Here is a 17,691-nt window from a genome sequence, read left to right as displayed (position 1 = left end):
TATTTTCTTCTTCTTCTTCTTTGCTTTTTTGGAGGGTGTAAGGCAGGGCAGTTGGGATTAAGTGACTTGCCCAAGATCACACAGCTAGTAAGTGTTAGGAGTCTGAGGTCGAATTTGAACTCAGGTCCTCCTGACTTCAGGGCCAGCACTCTATTTACTGCACCACCTAACCGCCCAAAAAGTACGATTATTTTCATTGGTGGTTCATTTTACTTCTACAAAATATCATTCTGAGGTATCAACTGAATTCTTTGCTTTTTGGAATATTGTTCTAATTTTCAGTTGAAATGAAAAGTAGGCTTGCTCTCTTCTGATTGATTTATTTTACATGTAAAAGGCTTTTTCCTTGACTCCTTGCAATATTTAATTTTTAACATTGTGATTCTCACATTTTATCACAACTTTATTTTTTATTTTTTAAAAATTGTAAACAGGATCAGTAAAAATTTATACAAAATCAATTTAATCTTCTGAACTGAATTTCCTGTACACATTTCAACCTTGATGACACGAAACAGAAATTAATTCTTCCCCTCCACCTGCCTCTTTCCAACTTCTTCATTTTTATTGAGGCCACTGCTGTGTTCCCAGTCACTGAGCATTATAATCTTAGATTCTTCTTCGACTCTTCCTTGTCAATATGCAAATCCAGTTGTCAAAAAAATTATGGCCACTCAATATCTCTCATGTCTATCTTCTCTCCATAAACAGAGATAGCACACTTTAACCCTTTATCATTTCTCAACTGTAAAACAACTTTTAAATAAATTAAACTTTGAGCCTCTGTCCATCACTGTTCTATAGGTTTTCTTCACATTATTCTTTACTGCTTTCTTTTAATGTTTCTTAAGAAAATTTTCCTTTTCTTAAGTATAGCTTTCTGACTTTTCCATTGTTATCCTGGAATACCTAGAATTCTTTAGTTATCTCCTTATAGCCTAGCTTTAAATGCAATGTCTTTGGTTTGTAGAAGTCTCATATATTCTTCCAGTCATGTTGTTTTTCCACTTTTTTTTTTTCTGGGATGGAAAGCAACATTTTATTTAGCTATCATTCTTTGATCTTTCAGTAAACATCGAGCCATTTTATTCTCATTTCCTTTCTTATTTCTTTTTTAAAAATTTTTTTTCTGATTAACATCATTCGTTTCCACCAGATTTTGAGTTACAAATGTTCTCCCCATTTTTCCCCTACCCACCACCCCAAAATATCAGTCCCACAGGATATCCCCTCCTCCAATCTGCTCTCTCCCATATTTTCTCCCATACGTCTTTCAACTTTTCCAGTAGGGCATGGTGGATCTCTGTGCCCCAGTGCCTGTATACCTTATTTCCCAATAACATGTAAAATAGTATTAATAATAGTATATATATATATATATATATATATGTATGTATTTAAACATTTGATTTTAAAACTTTGAATTCCAGATTCATTCCCTTCCTCCCTTGTCACCCACCCTTACTGGTAAGATAAGCAGTTCGGTATAGGTTGTACATGTGTGGCTAAAGCAAAACAATAACATAGTAGATATATTGTAAAAGACTGACTATATTTCCCTCCGTCCCATCCCACCTCCCACTTGTTCTATTCTCTACTTTGATCCCATCCCTTTTCAAAAGTGGATGCCTCCAACTCCTCTCCCCCCAGCCTGTCCTCCTTTCTATCATCCCCTCTTTCATCCCTTTCCCCCTACTCTCCTGTAGGGTGAGATACCCTATTTAGTGTGTATTCCATTCCGTCCCCAAGCCAAATTCAATTATCCATTCCATTTTGCCTTCCTATTCTTCCCCTCCATTGTAACCATTATCCCTTGCCTCTTCTATATGAGATAGTTTACCCCATTCTGTCTCTCCCCATCTCCTCTCATTATCTTCCTCTCTAACCTCTTAATTTTACCTCTTAAGTATCATTCCTTCCTGTTAAATTGGTCCTGTGCCCTCTATCTATGTATACCTGTAAACATATATACATTCACATATGTATTCATATGCCCATATACCCTCATATATAGACATATATATTTCTATTCCCTTCAACTACTGAGAAAAGTTTCATAAGTTACAATTATTCTTTTTCCATGTAGAAATGTTAATAGTTCAACTTTGATAAGTTCCTTATGATTTCTTTTCCCTCTCTACCTTCTCATGCCTCTCGTGCTTCTTGTATCTGAATGTCAAATTTTCTATTCAACTCTGGTTTTTTCATCAAGAATGCTTGAACGTTCTCTATTCCACTGAATGACCATATTTTCCCCTGAAACACGATACCCTGTTTTGCTGGGTAGGTGATTCTTGGTTTTAATCCCACCTCCTTTGATCTCCGAAATATCATATTCCAAGCCCTTCAATCACTCAGTGTAGAAGGTGGCAGATGCTGGGTTATCCTGATTGTGTTTCTACAATATTCAATTTGTTTCTTCCAGGCTGCTTGTAATATTCTCTCCTTAACCTGGGAATTCTGGAACCTGGCTATAATATTCCTAGGAGTTTTCTTTTTGGGATCTTTTTCAGGAGGTGATCAATGTATTCTTTCAACCTCTATTTTGCCCTCTGGCACTAAAACATCAGGGCAGTTTTCTTTGAGAACTTCGTGGAGGATGATTTCTAGGTTCTTACTTTGATCATGGCTTTCAGGTAGTCTAATAATTTTTAAATTCTCTCTTCTCGCTCTCTCTATTTTCCAGGTCAGTGGTTTTTCCCATGAGATATTTCACATTGCCTTCTATTCTTTCATTTGTTTGGATCTGTTTAACAGCATGTTGATTTCTCATAAAGTCATTAGCTTTCATTTGCTCCAATCTAATTCTGAAGCAATGATTCTCCTCAGTGAGCTTTTGAGATTCTTTTTCCATCTGCTTTTTAAGGCTTTTTTAAGGCATTCTTCTCCTCATTGCCTTTTTGAGTCTCCTTTGCCGTTTGAGTTAGTCTATTTTTTAAGGTGTTATTTTCCTCAGTCAGGGTGTTGACTCTCATTTCATAATTTTCTTGCATTGTTCTCATTCCTCTTCCCAATTTTTCCTCCACTTCTCTTATCTGCTTCTTAAGGCCCTCTATGGCCTGTAACCAGATGGTATTTTCCTTTGAAGCTTTGGTGCAGGAGTTCTGACTTCACTGTCTTCCTCCTGTTCCATGCTTTGCTCCTTTTTGTCCCCCAAAATAGGAGTGTAATGTTGGAATCTTCCGTCTGCTTTGTTTCCTTTGCCTGGTCATGTTGCCCCTCAGTCACTTAACCCCTGGGCTTTTTGCCACAGGAGGACTCTGCCACTAGACAGGGGAGCTTTCGTCCCAAACGCTGGGGTTTTTCAGTTGCCGGAGGTATTAGATGGGTGCCCTCTCTGAGGCTTCTACATGCTCTGGCAAGGTGGACACACACCCCAGGACCTCCACCCTAGACCGCAATCCAGATCCAAGCAGGTTAAAGCAAGAGCGATTACCCCTCAGACTGGTCGCTTGGTTCCTCTACACTCTGCAGGCCTGGAGCTGAAGGTGCCATGTGGCACTGGCTGGCTGGCTGTGCTGGGCATCTCAGCAGCATCTCGCCCTGGGGGCAAAAGCCATACACTCCCCCTTACTGAGTCCCAAAGTCCAGGCTGCACTGACCTCTCACTTTGTCCTTTGCATCTACGTGTTGATAATTCTGGAAATGGCCACAGCTGCCGCTGAGCTGAAGTCCCTCAGGCTGGTGGCTCGTTTTTCTACTTTATTCAATTAATTTCAATTATACCATGGTATCATGGCATTCCAAGTCTTTCAGTCTCTTCTTTAAATAACCTTTTCTTTTAGAGTGGCATTTGTTAATTTAATTTTTCTACTTGTTAGTTTTATTGAATCCTTACTTGAGAGTTTTTTTTTTAATTTTGAACCCAATTTCTATCTTTTCTTATTTGATTTCTTGTCAGTAATCCTTCCCCTTTACTTCCAGAAATAGGTCCTTTGTTGTTGAACATTTACTCCATCTAAAGTTGCCTCTCCTTTATTCCTATCAGATTTCCAAGGTTAAGAGATATTAACAATCCTCATGTGGTGAAGGTTATATTCTTATAGAGGAATGGTGGTCAGTGAAATAAGTTTCGGTCTGGGGGTTCACAAGGTTGGTGACGTAATCCAAAGAACTACAAGTTTACATGCTCCTTTCCTATGTATTCTTTCCCATTAGCAATGGAGCTATTTATTTTGGTACTGTATCCAGAAGAAGATGTAGCAGTGAGAGAAGGGGTTATTATTGTGTGGCAACAAAGTACATCGCAAGATGAACTAACTTTGTCTAAGTAGATGACCAAATGTGATGTGATGTGATGGATGGCTTAACATCTGGGCCTAGTGTACTAGTTATAGTGGGGTAGGTGAGTTTGCATTCACTCAGTCACCAATCAGGACAGCTCAACCTTAGTTCCAAAAAATAAGTAGATTAACTTCCACTGGAAACAGGGGCAAAGATTCTGGAGCTTCCAGTGGGGGAAAGGTGGAACAACATTGAATTTAAAGATGAAATTTAAAGCACTTTTAATAAATTTATTATTACATCAATTGTTTCATATTTAAAAAAAATTTAAACAGTAGTTTTCATTTTAGTAACATTTGCCTCTAGCCAGTGAACAAATATTTCAGAGCAGGCCTTTTGGTGTGCTTCAGGTCATACAAATTAGTCTGCTGCTCTGTCAGTGCATGAGTACTGGCCCTGATAATTTGCATTATATGTCTGATTACTTGAATATTTGTAGTATAAATTGGTCAGTTAAACCTGCAGATTATTTAGGAAACATTCTGGCAATTGTGTCTTGGTAAAAGAAGATTGTGTGAAATCATTTTGATAGCCTGTTTATCTTATAAAAACATAAACCTTAAAAAATGTGCATAGGGGACGGAGTCAAGATGGCGGAGTAGAAACAGGACTTCCATACCACTCCCATTTCCACCTCTCCAATTCATGTAAAAAGTTACTCTAAACAAACTTGGAGCTACAGAACCCACAAAATGATAGGGAGAATCTAACCTCCCACTGAAGACAGCCTGGCAGGCTGGCAGGATGGGGTCAGCAGAATGCTCTGGGAGCTGAATGCAACCCCGCATGAGCCCACAGTTTTAGCCTCAGGGCAGCCACAACCAGCTGCCAGCTGGAGGGACTTCAGATCAACAGCAGCTGTTGCTCTTTCTAGAATTATCAACTCATAGATGCTAAGGACAAAGTTAGAGGTCAGTACAGTGTGGACTTTGGGAACCGTGAGTCCGGGAGTGTGGTCCGGCCTTTGACCCCTCAAAGGAGAAGCAGCTGAGGTGTGGCGACTGTGCAGCCACCGCCATGTGGCTGCTTCTGAGCTTCTGGCCTGCATATTGTAGGGGGACCAAGCAACCAATCTGAGGGGTAATTGCTCTTGCAGTTAACCTGCTTGGACCTAGATCACTGTTTAGGGGGGAGGTCCTGGGATGTGTGAACACTTTGCCAGAGCTCGTGGAGGCTTCAGAGAGGACAGTCAACTAATAGCTCCAGCAGCTGAGAAAACCCCAGCAATTGGGACAAAGCTGCCCTCTCTGGTAGCAGAGATCTCCTGTGGCAAAAAGCTCAAAAGTCAAGTAATTGAGTGGCAACATGAGCAAGCAAAGGAAGAAAAGCAAGCACAGCAATCCGATTTTACACTTCTATTATGGGGCCAAAATGATCAAAACATGGAACAGGAGGAAGATAGTGAAGTCAGAACTCTTGCACCAAAAGCTTCCAAAAAATACAAGCTGGTTACAGGCCATAGAGGAGCTTAAGAAGGATTTTGGGAACCAAATAAGAGAAGGGGAGGAAAATTTGGGAAGAGAAAAGAGAATGATGTAAGAAAATTATGAAATGAGAGTCAGCAACCTGACTGAAGAAAATAATACCTTAAAAATAGACTAACTCAAGTGGCAAAAGAGGCTCAAAAAGCCAATGAGGAGAAGAATGCCTTAAAAAGCCGAATTTGCCAGATGGAAAAAGAATCTTGAAAACTCACTGAAGAGCATCATTCCTTCAGAATTAGATTGGAACAAATGGAAGCTAGTGACTTTATGAGAAATCAAGATACTATTAAACAGATCCAAACAGATGAAAAAATGGAAGGCAATGTGAAATTGGAAAAACCACTGACCTGGAAAATAGATGCAGGAGAGATAATTTAGAAATTATTGGACTACCTGAAAGCCATGATCAAAGTAAGAACCTAGAAATCATGCTTCAAGAAATTCTCAAGGAAAGTTACCTTGATGTTTTAGAAGCAGAGGGCAAAATAGAGGTTGAAAGAATCCACTGATCACCTCCTGAAAAAGATCCCCAAAAGAAAACTCCTAGGAATATTATAGCCAGGTTCCAGAATTCCCAGATCAAGGAGAAAATATTACAAACAGCCAGGAGAAAACAATTTGAATTTTGTGGAAACACAAGCAAGATAACACAGGATCTGGCAGCTTCTATACTGAGGGATCAAAAGGCTTGGATTATGATATTTTGGAGGTCAAAGGAGCTGGGATTAAAACCTAGGATCACCTACCCAGCAAAAGTGAATATCATGTTTCAGGGGAAAATATGGTCATTCACTGTAATAGAGTACTTTCAAGATGAAAAAACCAGAGTTGAATAGAAAATTTGACATTCAGATACAAGAAGCAAGAGAAGCATGAGAAGGTAAACAGGGAAAAGAAATCATAAGGAACTTATCAAAGGTGAACTATTCATATTCCTACATGGAAAAATGATAATGGTAACTTAGGAAACTTTTTTCAGAATAGTTGAAAGGAATAGAAATGTGTATATACATACATGTATATGTATACATACATATATGTCTATATAGGAGGGTATATGGGCATATGAATACATACGTGAGTGTGTGTGTATGTGTACAGGTATACATAGACAGAGGGCACAGGACCAATTGAACAGGAAGGGATGATACTTAAAAGGTGAAATTGAGAGGTGAGAGAGGAATATAATGAGAGGAGATGGGGAGAGATAGAATGGGGTAAATTATCTCATATAGAAGAGGCAAAGGAAAATAGTTACAATGGAGAGGAAGAACAGGAAGGCAAAAGGGAATGAGTCAACCTTATTCTCAATGAATTTGGCTCAGGGATGGAATGACAAACACACTAAAAAGGTTATCTCACCCTACAAGAGAGTAGGGGGGAAGGCAATGAGAAGGGGGATGATGGAAGGGAGGGCAGGCTGGGGGGGGCGGAGATAAGTTGGAAGCACCCATGTTTGAAAAGGGATAGGATCAAAGTGGAGAATAGAACAAGTGGGGGGTGGGATAGGATGGAGGGAAATATAGTCAGTCTTTCACAATATATCCACTATGGGAAATGTTTTGCATAGCTACCCATGTACAACCTGTATTGAATTGCTTATCTTCCCAGTAACGGTGGGTTACAAGGGAGGAAGGAAAAGAATCTAGAATCCAAAGTTTAAAATAAAATGTTTGAATATATATACAATTATTATTATTATTTTGCATGCAACTGAGAAATAAGATATATAGGCACTGGAGTATAGAGATCCACTGTGCCTTACTGGAAAGTCGGAGGGGGAATACAGGCAGATATAGGAGAGAACAGATTGGGGGAGGGGATATTCAGTGGGATCACTGTTTTGGGGTGGTGGGTAGGGGAAAGAGGGAGAGAAAATTTCTAACTCAAAATCTTGTGCATATGAAAGATGTAAACTAAAAATAAACATAAAATTTAATTTAAAAAAATGTGCATAGTAGAACATTTACTTAAAAGATCACCACTACTTTGTTACTAACCTGTTTTGTGAAATCGTGCTGGCAATTGTTATTGATTTACTTTTGTGCACTATTCTAGTTTCTTCTCATTACCTTTCATTTTATCCTTTCAGATCCTCAATTTAGGGCCTCAAGTTTAGGAGTTACAAATACTTTATTATTTAGATTTGGAGATGGTTTTTTCCTCCTCTGATAATGAGGCCTTTGGTTAATTGTAGTAGAATATATAGCGGACAGAAACTTTGCATTTTGTTTTCTTTTAAAAATACAAAGAGTATATATATTACAGGATATGTATATACATATGTATATATATATGTGTGTGTGTGTGTATATATATATATATATATATACATATATTGAGTAAATTTTGTATTCTTCATGTTAACTCTTGAACCACATTGTGAGACAAAGTTGTAAAGCAGAGTTGAAATGAAACAAGAACCAGATGTTTGAATTTCATTTTCTAGAAAATTTCATTCAACATCACAAGGCTTTGAACTTATATTTTCTTTTGTTTGGGATGTGAGGGAAAGTTACATTTATAGTTGTCTTTAGTTTTTGAAAATGCTGCTAGTTTATGTTATATGAAAAGAATCTTTAAGTGATGACATTCATATTTAATCATTTTTCCTTGCATGCTTACTATGTACATACATACTGTTATTTGATTTACAGTCATTCTTTTCAGACAGTTGTTTGTAACTTTGCTTCATAGTCACAAGCTTCTGTGACTTCAGATGAAAAATCAATCAACAATAAGTATTAAGGACCTACTATGGGCCAGACACTGTGTTATGTATTAGATATACAAATACCTATTCTCAAGAAACTTACATTAGATTGGGGAAGTATATATTTACATATGTCACAGGATATTAATTATATATACAAACAAAATAAATGCTCCGTAGTTAAATAGAAGATAGGAAGGATAATAGGAGTTAGGTGAATCAGGAAAAAGTTCATGTAGAAGTTGGTACTTAAGTTGAAATTTGAAGGAAGAAGTGTAATCTCTGAACCTGAGGTAAGGAGAGAGTGTATTCTAGGTTAGGGGGTGATGGGAGATGGAATGCTATGGTTGGGAACAGAAAGACAGTCAATTTGCTTGGACCATAGAGTGGAGAAATGGACTCTGTTCCTGACTTCAAGACTTCAAAGCCATTCTTCAATTTCCCTGGAACTTTCCTAAAGACCTGGGGCAGGTCTTTTTTTTTTTTTCAAAGCAGTCAGGGTTAAGTAACTTGCTCAAGGTTACATGGCCAGTTATTTCTGGGTGTGGTGCTAAATGTCTGAGCCCGGCATTTGATCTCCAGGTCATCCTGACACTGGAGCCAGTGCTCTTACTCGCTGAGCCACCTGGCCTCCCCTTGGGACAGGTCTTCTTCCTCTGGATTATCCAACTATCCTTGTAGCTTTCTTACCCTGGAATGTCCTTCTTCCAGTCCCCTTTTCCCAGTGGTGAGTTTCTCCTGGAACTTAAATTTTGTGGAGAGGCCTAAGCTAGCCAGCATTCATTATCCTTTTGGCTCTGATCCTCACTTCTAGACTTTAAAACCATGTGCCTTAGACAAATGCCTCCCTTCTTCTCTGGCCCCAGTGTTTTCTTTTTTGTGTGTTTTCTTCCCTCATTACAATGTAAGCTTTGTGTTTCTATTTGCATATCCTTGTATTCCCAGCACAGCTTGATGTATATATAATAAGGGCCCTTCCTTCCTCCTTTTTCCCCTCCTTTGCTTCCCTTCTTCCCATCCTTTTTTGAGAAGATAAGTGACACAACCAGTTTCATACTCAATTAAAATTACTATAATAGCTGTATAATTCAGAGTAGGAATAGGGAAAGAGTTGAGTAGGTGAGACCAATCAGAAGGCCATTGCAGTAGTCCAGATGAGGAGTAATGAAAACCTTAACCAGGGGTGGAGAAAACCTGCAGCCTTGAGACCACATATGGCCTTTGTAGGTCCTTGGGTGCAGCCTTTTGACTGATTCAAAGTTTTACAGAACAGATTTTTTTTTTTCTTTTTGGGGGCGGGAGGGCAGGGCAATTGGGGTTAAATGTTAAATGTTAAATTGGGGTTAAATGCCCAAGGTCACAGAGCTAGGAAGTATTAAGTGTCTGAAGCTGGAATTGAACTCAGGTCCTTCTGACTCCATGGCTGGTGCTCTATTCACTGTGCCCCTACACTATGCCCCTACAGAGCATATTCTTTTTATTTAAGGGGATTTGTTCTGTGAAGTTTGGATTCAGTCAAAGGGTTGCACTTGAGGACCTAGAGGGTCACATCAAGGTGACCCCGAGGCTCTAGGTTCCCTATCCCTGACCTAAACTAAGGTGGTAACTCTGTAAATGAAGAGAAGGGGATGGATGTAAGAGATGTTAGAGAGGTAAAAAGGGTAAGATTTGGCAAGTGATGAGATACATAAGTGTGAAGGAAAGTGAGGTGCTGAGGATAGTGCTGAGTTTATCAAACTAGGAGACTAGAAGAATGGTTGTGTGAATAGTCACTGTAATCATCACCTATAATAATCACTGGCTACAGTTCATGCCTTTCATTGCTGTTGTTATTGTTGCAGCTGGTGGCAAAGTGAGTAAAGCTCTGGAACTGGATTCAGGAAGACTTAAGTTCAAATGTGGCCTCAGATACTTACTATCTGAGAGACCATAAGCCAATTATTTAACTTCTCTTTGCCTTAGTTCCCTCAACTGTAAAATGGGCATTATAATATTACCTACATCCCTGGGTTGTTATGATGATTAAATGAGATAATATTTGTAACAGTACTTAACACAGTACATGACACTGAATGTGAGCTATATACTTTCCCTTCTTTTCCCTCCCCACTTTGTCATTTTTGCAAGAATGATGTGAATGATGGGGCATATGTTTATGCCTTCCATCTCTAACAATATGAATCTATTAATATGTGAAGTGAAAGCCTTTGAGAACCAAACAGAAATTAAATTGTAGGTAGGCCAGCAAGAAAGTTGCATTTAAGACATAGCATTTTCAAGTTCCAAGACAAAAGCTTTAGTGATTGTGGGCTTATTTGTACCTTCCATTCCTTCCCTACTTATGCACAAATTAAGGAAGTTTTTGGATGGGAATTTAGAAAAATCCCCTTTGGGATTTTCATCCTTTTGTATGATTTGTTTAGACTCAAAATGGAGTATGTGTAATTTGCAATCAGAGACATACCCTTTTCTTTATATTTAGGATGGAGTATTGGTAAGTCCTAGTAATTCATAGCGACTTTAGTGACTTTATAACCCCAAGTGCTGAGAAAAGGGTTAAATTAAATCAAACTTTAAGAACCCTGTGATCCTAAAGTACACTCACCTACTAAAACTCCAATAGCTTCCTATTCCAAGATCAAATACAAAATCCTGTTTGGTGTTCAGAGACACTTTTCTGAAGTGATTTTTTTTTTATTGGCCAGTTGATATGTCAGGAAACACTGACCCTCTTAACCTGCCTCCCTTTCCAATTTTCTTAACATCTTGTCTACACTCTGCCCCACCTGAACGAAATATTCCATCCAACTCCAGGCATTTACTCTGGCTGTTCCAGATACCTGGAATGCCCTTCCTTTTACTTCCTGTCTACTCTGACTTCCTTCAAGTCCCAACCAAAAGCTCATCTTTTACAAGAAGCCTTTCCCAAGCCATCATCATTCTATTACCTTCCGCGTTTTAATTACTACATAGCTTGTTTGTACATCTTTGTTTTCATTGTGGTCTCTCCCATTTGATCATCAGCTCCTTGAGGGCAGGGACCTTCTTTTGCCTTTCTCTTTGTATTGCCAGTGCTTAGCACAGTGCCTGGAATACAGTAGGCACCTGTTAATTAATGGCTAAGTAAAATAAAAGTTAAAGTCAACTGGATCCACTAATTTGCAGTAATTAGTGATAGGTTTAGGTAAAAGTTTGATTTAGACAAAGCTCACCTTGAGTAGTCCTCTTGTGCTTGTTTATCCCCATGGTAGTTTTTCTGTCACTCTTAGGTACCTCTGCCTTATCAAATTGTCAAGTAAGATATTTGTAAGGCATTCAGCCCAGTCACTGGCACATAGTAAGTTCTTAATAAATGCTTGTTTCTTCCCTCCCCTGCATTCTTTTTTTTTTTATTTTTTTTTTGCTTTTTGGAGGGCAATTCGGATTAAGTGACTTGCCCAGGGTCACATGGCTAGTTTTTGTGTTAAGTGTCTGAGGCCGGATCTGAACCCAGGCCCTCCTGACTCCAGGGCCGGTGCTCTATTCACTGCACCACCTAGCCGTCCCTCTTCCCCTTCATTCTTTTTTTTTTTCAACCAAATAGAGATAATTTTAATGAATCAAGCATACAATTTTTAAAAACAAGTAAATAAAGGAATTAGTCCAAAATAAGCATAAAAGGAAAAATCTTCAAAAAGAGAAGAAAAATAGTTAAAAGACAAATGAAAAGACTTTTGAAGGAACAATAAAACTAAACTTTTTTTCTTTTTTTTTTTTTAATGCTTTATTAACTTCTGAATTACATCATTCGTTTCTGCCAGATTTTGAGTTACAGAATTTCTCTCCATTTTTCCCCTACCCGCTGCCCCAAAATAACAGTCCCACAGGATATCCCCTCCTCCAATCTGCTCTCTCCCATATTTTCTCCCAAATCCCCTTTTGACTTTTCCAGTGGATCTCTATGCCTCAGTGCCTGTATGTCTTATTTCCCAATTACATGTAAGATGGTATTAATAATATTATATATGTATACACACACATGTATATATATATATTTGAATATTTGATTTTAAAACTTTCAATTCCAGATTCATTCCCTTCCTTCCTTGTCACCCACCCTTACTGGGAAGATAAGCAGTTCAGTATAGGTTGTACATGTGCGGCTAATGCAAAACAATAACATAGTAGATATATTGTAAAAGACTGACTCTATTTCCCTCCCTCCTATCCCACCTTCCACTTGTTCTGTTCTCTACTTTGATCCCATCCCTTTTCAAAAGTGGGTGCTTCCAACTTCCCTCCCCCCCAGCCTGCCCTCCCTTCCATCATCCCCCCCTCTCATCACCTTCCCCCCCTATTCTCCTGGAGGGTGAGATACCTTATTTAATGTGTATTTCATTCCCTCCTCAAGGCAGATTCAATGGGAATAAGGTTGACCCATTCCCTTTTGCCTTCCTGTTCTTCCCCTCCATTGTAACCCTTTTCCCTTGCCTCTTCTGTATGAGATAGTTTACCCCAATCTGTCTCTCCCCATCTCCTCTCATTATATTCCTCTCACCTCTTAATTTCACCTTTTAAGTATCATGCCTTCCTGTTAAAATGGTCCTGTGCCCTCTACGTATACCTGTAAACATATATATACACATTCACATATGTATTCATATGCCTATATACCCTCATGTATAGACATATATATTTCTAATCCCTTCAACTACTGAGAAAAGTTTCATAAGTTACAATTATTGTTTTTCCATGTAGGAATGTTAATAGTGCAACTTTGGTAAATTCCTTATGATTTCTTTTCCCCTTTTACCTTCTCTTGCTTCTTATATCTGAATGTCAGATTTTCTATTCAACTCTGGTTTTTTCATCAAGAATTCTTGAAAGTCCTCTATTCCACTCAATGACCATATTTTCCACTGAAACATGATACTCAGTTTTGCTGGGTAGGTGACTCTTGGTTTTAATCCCAGCTCCTTTGACCTCTGGAATATCATATTACAAGTCTTTCAATCCCTCAGTGTAGAAGCTGCCAGATTCTGGGTTATCCTGATTGTGTTTCCACCATATTCAAAGTGTTTCTTCCTGGCTGCTTGTAATATTCTCTCCTTGATCTGGGAATTCCAGAACCTGGCTATAATATTCCTAGGAGTTTTCTTTTTGGGATCTTTTTCAGGAGGTGATTGGTGGATTCTTTCAACCTCTATTTTGCCCTCTGGCACTAGAACATCAGGGCAGTTTTCTTTGAGAACTTCGTGGAGGATGATTTCTAGGTTCTTACTTTGGTCATGGCTTTCAGGTAGTCCAATAATTTTCACATTATCTCTCCTGGATCTATTTTGCAAGGTCAGTGGTTTTTCCCATGAGATATTTCACATTGCCTTCTGTTCTTTCATTTTTTTGGATCTGTTTAACAGCGTCTTGATTTCTCATAAAGTCATTAGCTTCCATTTGCTCCAGTCTAATTCTGGAGCAATGATTCTCCTCATTGAGCTTTTGAGATTCTTTTTCCATCTGGCAAATTCAGCTTTTTAAGGCATTCTTCTCCTCATTGCCTTTTTGAGCCTCTTTTGCCATTTGAGTCAGTCTGTTTTTTAAGGTATTATTTTCCTCAGTCAGGCTGTTGACTCTCATTTCATAATTTTCTTGCATTGTTCTCATTTCTCTTCTCAATTTTTCCTCCACTTCTCTTATCTGCTTCTTAAGGTCCTCTATTGCCTGTAACCAGCTTATATTTTCCTTTGAAGCTTTTGGTGCAGGAGTTCTGACTTCACTGTCTTCCTCCTATTCCATGCTTTGCTCCTTTTGTCCCCAAAATAGGAGTCTAATATTGGAGTCTTCTGTTTGTTTTACTTCCTTTGTCTGGTCATGTTGCCCCTCAGTCACTTGACCCTTGGGCTTTTTGCCACAGTAGGACTCTGCCACCAGACAGGGGAGCTTTCGTCCAAAGCGCTGGGGTTTTCTCAGCTGCCAGAGGTATTAGATGGGTGCCCTCTTTGAGGTCTCCACATGCTCTGGCAAGCTGAACACACACCCCAGGACCTCCACCCTAGACTGCAATCCAGATCCAAGCAGGTTAAAGCAAGAGCGATTACCCCTCAGACTGGTACTTGGTCCCCCTATACTCTGCAGGCCAGGAGCTGAAGGTGCCACAGTCTCAGCGGCTTCTCACCCCAGGGGTATAAGTCACGCCTTCCCACTTACTGATCCCAAAGTCCAGACTGCACGGGTCTTTCACTTTGTCCTTCGCATCTATGTGTTGATAAATCTGGAAACTGCCACAGCTGCTGCTGATCTGGAGTCCCTCTGGCTGACTGCTAGTCAGGCCCACCCTGGGGCTAAAGCCTAGGCGTGGGGCTGGGCTCTGCTCCCAGAGCACAGGGCTAGATTCCTGCTGACCTGCTGGGCTGTCCTCAGCAGGAGGTTAGCTTCTATGTGTCATTTTGTGGGTTCTGCAGCTCCAAAATTTGTTTAGAGTCCCCTTTTTACATGGATTGGGGAAGTTGGAAGTCAGAGCTGCTGGAAGGTCGTGCTTCTACTCCGCCATCTTGGCTCCGCCCCCTAAACTCCTTCCCCTTCATTCTTAATCCCTTGCCTGATGATTAAAAACTTGCTTTTATGAAAGCATCTGACACCAATTTCTACAGTAAAGTATAAATGACTGATAACATCTTAAAACTATTACCCTTCTCAGGAATATATTTTTCTAGGAATTAAAGTTTTAACTAAAGAAATGAAGCTTAAGTAGTGAAATTCTAATTATCAGTCAGGAAAAATTGAATCTATCTCCACAGAATCACTGAAATCACATGATAGAAAGTTTTGCCCTGATCCATTCTTCCTTGACAGCCACCTCATTTTAAGATAAGTAAATGAGGTTAGGACTTGGTCATATTGATGAATGAGTGAAGGGGCAACTTTGGGCTTTTTTTTTTTTTAAGAAAGGTAGCTAGTCAAATATCTGTACTTTCCAGCTATTTTATTTTATTTTGGAGGGCAATTGGGGTTGTGAGTTGCCCAAGGTCACATGGCTAATTTCTGTCTTAAGTGTCTGAGGCCAGATCTGAACCCAGGTCCTCCTGACTCCAGGGCCGGTGCTGTATTCATTGCACTAACTTAGCCGCCCCAACTTTGGGCTTTTTAATGGTCAGAAAAATAAATCTTTTTTTCTTTATAGGTATTATCCTAATGAAACTAAATGGTAAACTGATTAATCCAGTAGTGAGATTTGTAGAGTTGGGATTAGACTGGATTTGTAACCTTGGCTCCCAGGAATACCTAATAAGTCCCATTTATTCTCATAGGTTCCAGGAAATATAATATGTATGCATTCTGAAATAAATTTTCAACTTCTTGAGTCTCTTAGAATTCTCTAGTTGTTTCAGGGGTGTATGGTGTGTTCAAGGAGCACTAGCACCTCTGCTGTGAGGGTTTGCTGAGCCCTTTTCAAGGCTGCTTATCCACCTTTAGTGTTCACCTGGCATTCAACTTTCACTTGTGGCCCCAAGAAGCTGCAGCATATACAGCAATCACACCTCGGTAAAGCTGTCTTGTCATAGGGACCTAAACCAGGTTGATGGTAACTAATAGGCCTCAAACCTGTCAGTGAGTTAGGGGGATGTCTGCCCTAAGCATGTGCAGACTTCCCCCAGCCAGATGGGTGGATGAGAACAGTTCGTTCCAGTGGTCCATGAAGGAGACTTAAGCAGGTGCTGTGGAGTGCTTAGAGCTTGGTCAGAATTCCAGGAAACCAAGCTGATGACCTTGGTCACTGCATCCTGGGCCTTTCCAGTCTTACTGACTTTTATTGATTACTCTGGAAGAGAGTAAGGCTGATGATTTTGTGCAACTCTGCCTTACTTAAATCCAGCTTATGTGCAAGTCAGTTACATCACCCCATGATGTAATTATTCTTCTTTAAGAATAAAGAACAAAGAACAGCAACACTTGCTAAAAGAGCTTTAGATCTTTTTCTGTTAAACTTTTCAGTTAGTCATTGCACGTTTATTAAGTATCTACTATTGTGTCAGCCACTGTGCTGGTAAAAGAGTACTTGTTCTCAAGGAACTCACGGTCTAATAGAGAAAATAGCATTCAAACAACTATGTACAAACAAGCTAACAAGATAAATTGGAAACTACAACAGAGGGAAGACATTGTAATGAACAGAGATTGAGAAGGGCTTTCTGTACAAGGATGGTAAAGGGGCCACTGTGCTAGAGAAAATGGGATGGAATGGGATCACTTGTATGTACATAAAGGCCTTTGCTTTGTCAAGGAGAAGGGCCACCTCATTATTGGAAGCACTGGTGAAGAAGGAGAGCAGCAGAAGATAGCTGAGTGGTTTGAGATGAGGGAGAGAGAAAAGGGAGCTGCCTTATCACAATGTCACTTATTTGTACTAAATTTCTTGTTAATGCTTTTACTTGCTAAATTGAGCTATGAATCTGATTGTTGAGCTTACTTTTTAATGAATTGTCATTAATTTTAAAAATCTTGTGGCTTGAGATGGGCATAGCTTATTATCTAGTACATTGTGTCAAGAATATGACTTTGGTGTATTATATTATTTTACCTCTATTCCCTTTGCCAATTTGTGACTTTTGGGGGAAGAAAGACAGAAGCATGGTAATATTTTTTCCAAACCTGAAACTCATTTGAAAGTATGGGGATTCATCTCGCTCCACTGGACTCAGAAATGATAAAGGAAATTGAATCAATTATGCCCACCCCAGTTAATGTAGCTAGCAAGATTCTCATGCCCCGATATCTTTATCATGGGAGAAAGTCTCTTTGAGTTTTAGAAGCAAAGACATAAAATAGTTGTGGAAAAAGTGCTTAATTAGTTTGTAAGGAGTCAAATGCTTACACCCATTGGAAAACTTGAATATTTTCTCATTTGATTTCTTGATTATTATTTTAATCAGGTATTTATTTCAGGTTTTTCTTTGGAGTAGCTAATAAGCAAACTGCCTCCATTTAGGCATCCATCTTGGCCAGAAATGTCCTTGTGCTCACCTTCCCCTAGTCTCTGTCTAAATGTATAGGAGATTGTTTCCCAGACTTGTTGTTTTCTTTTTGGGGGGTGGTAATGGTTGTAGTGGTATGTTTTTGGTATGCTCCCTGTTTGTACATGTACTTCCTGATAGATTGTCATCTCCTTGGGAACTTTCATTTTGTCTTTGTATCCACAGTGCTAGTTAGGTCTGACCATCAATAAATATTTATTAA

The 17,691-nt window shown here is 39.2% G+C and overlaps 1 protein-coding gene across 3 annotated transcripts in view; it reads left to right on the top strand.

Moving 5' to 3' along the window:
* LOC138171962 (WD repeat-containing protein 7) overlaps positions 1 to 17,691 on the top strand; it is a 492,039-nt gene that overhangs the window by 193,366 nt on the left and 280,982 nt on the right. The gene's annotated exons all lie outside the window — the stretch shown is intronic.

This window comes from Petaurus breviceps, unplaced genomic scaffold (assembly GCF_028583685.1).
Source record: "Petaurus breviceps papuanus isolate PSGF00001 unplaced genomic scaffold, PetGlider_PUasm1.0 128, whole genome shotgun sequence".
NCBI classification, from domain to species: Eukaryota; Metazoa; Chordata; class Mammalia; order Diprotodontia; family Petauridae; genus Petaurus; species Petaurus breviceps.
Note: the sequence above shows the minus strand (reverse complement) of the source record. Positions and strands in the feature narration are given on the sequence as shown.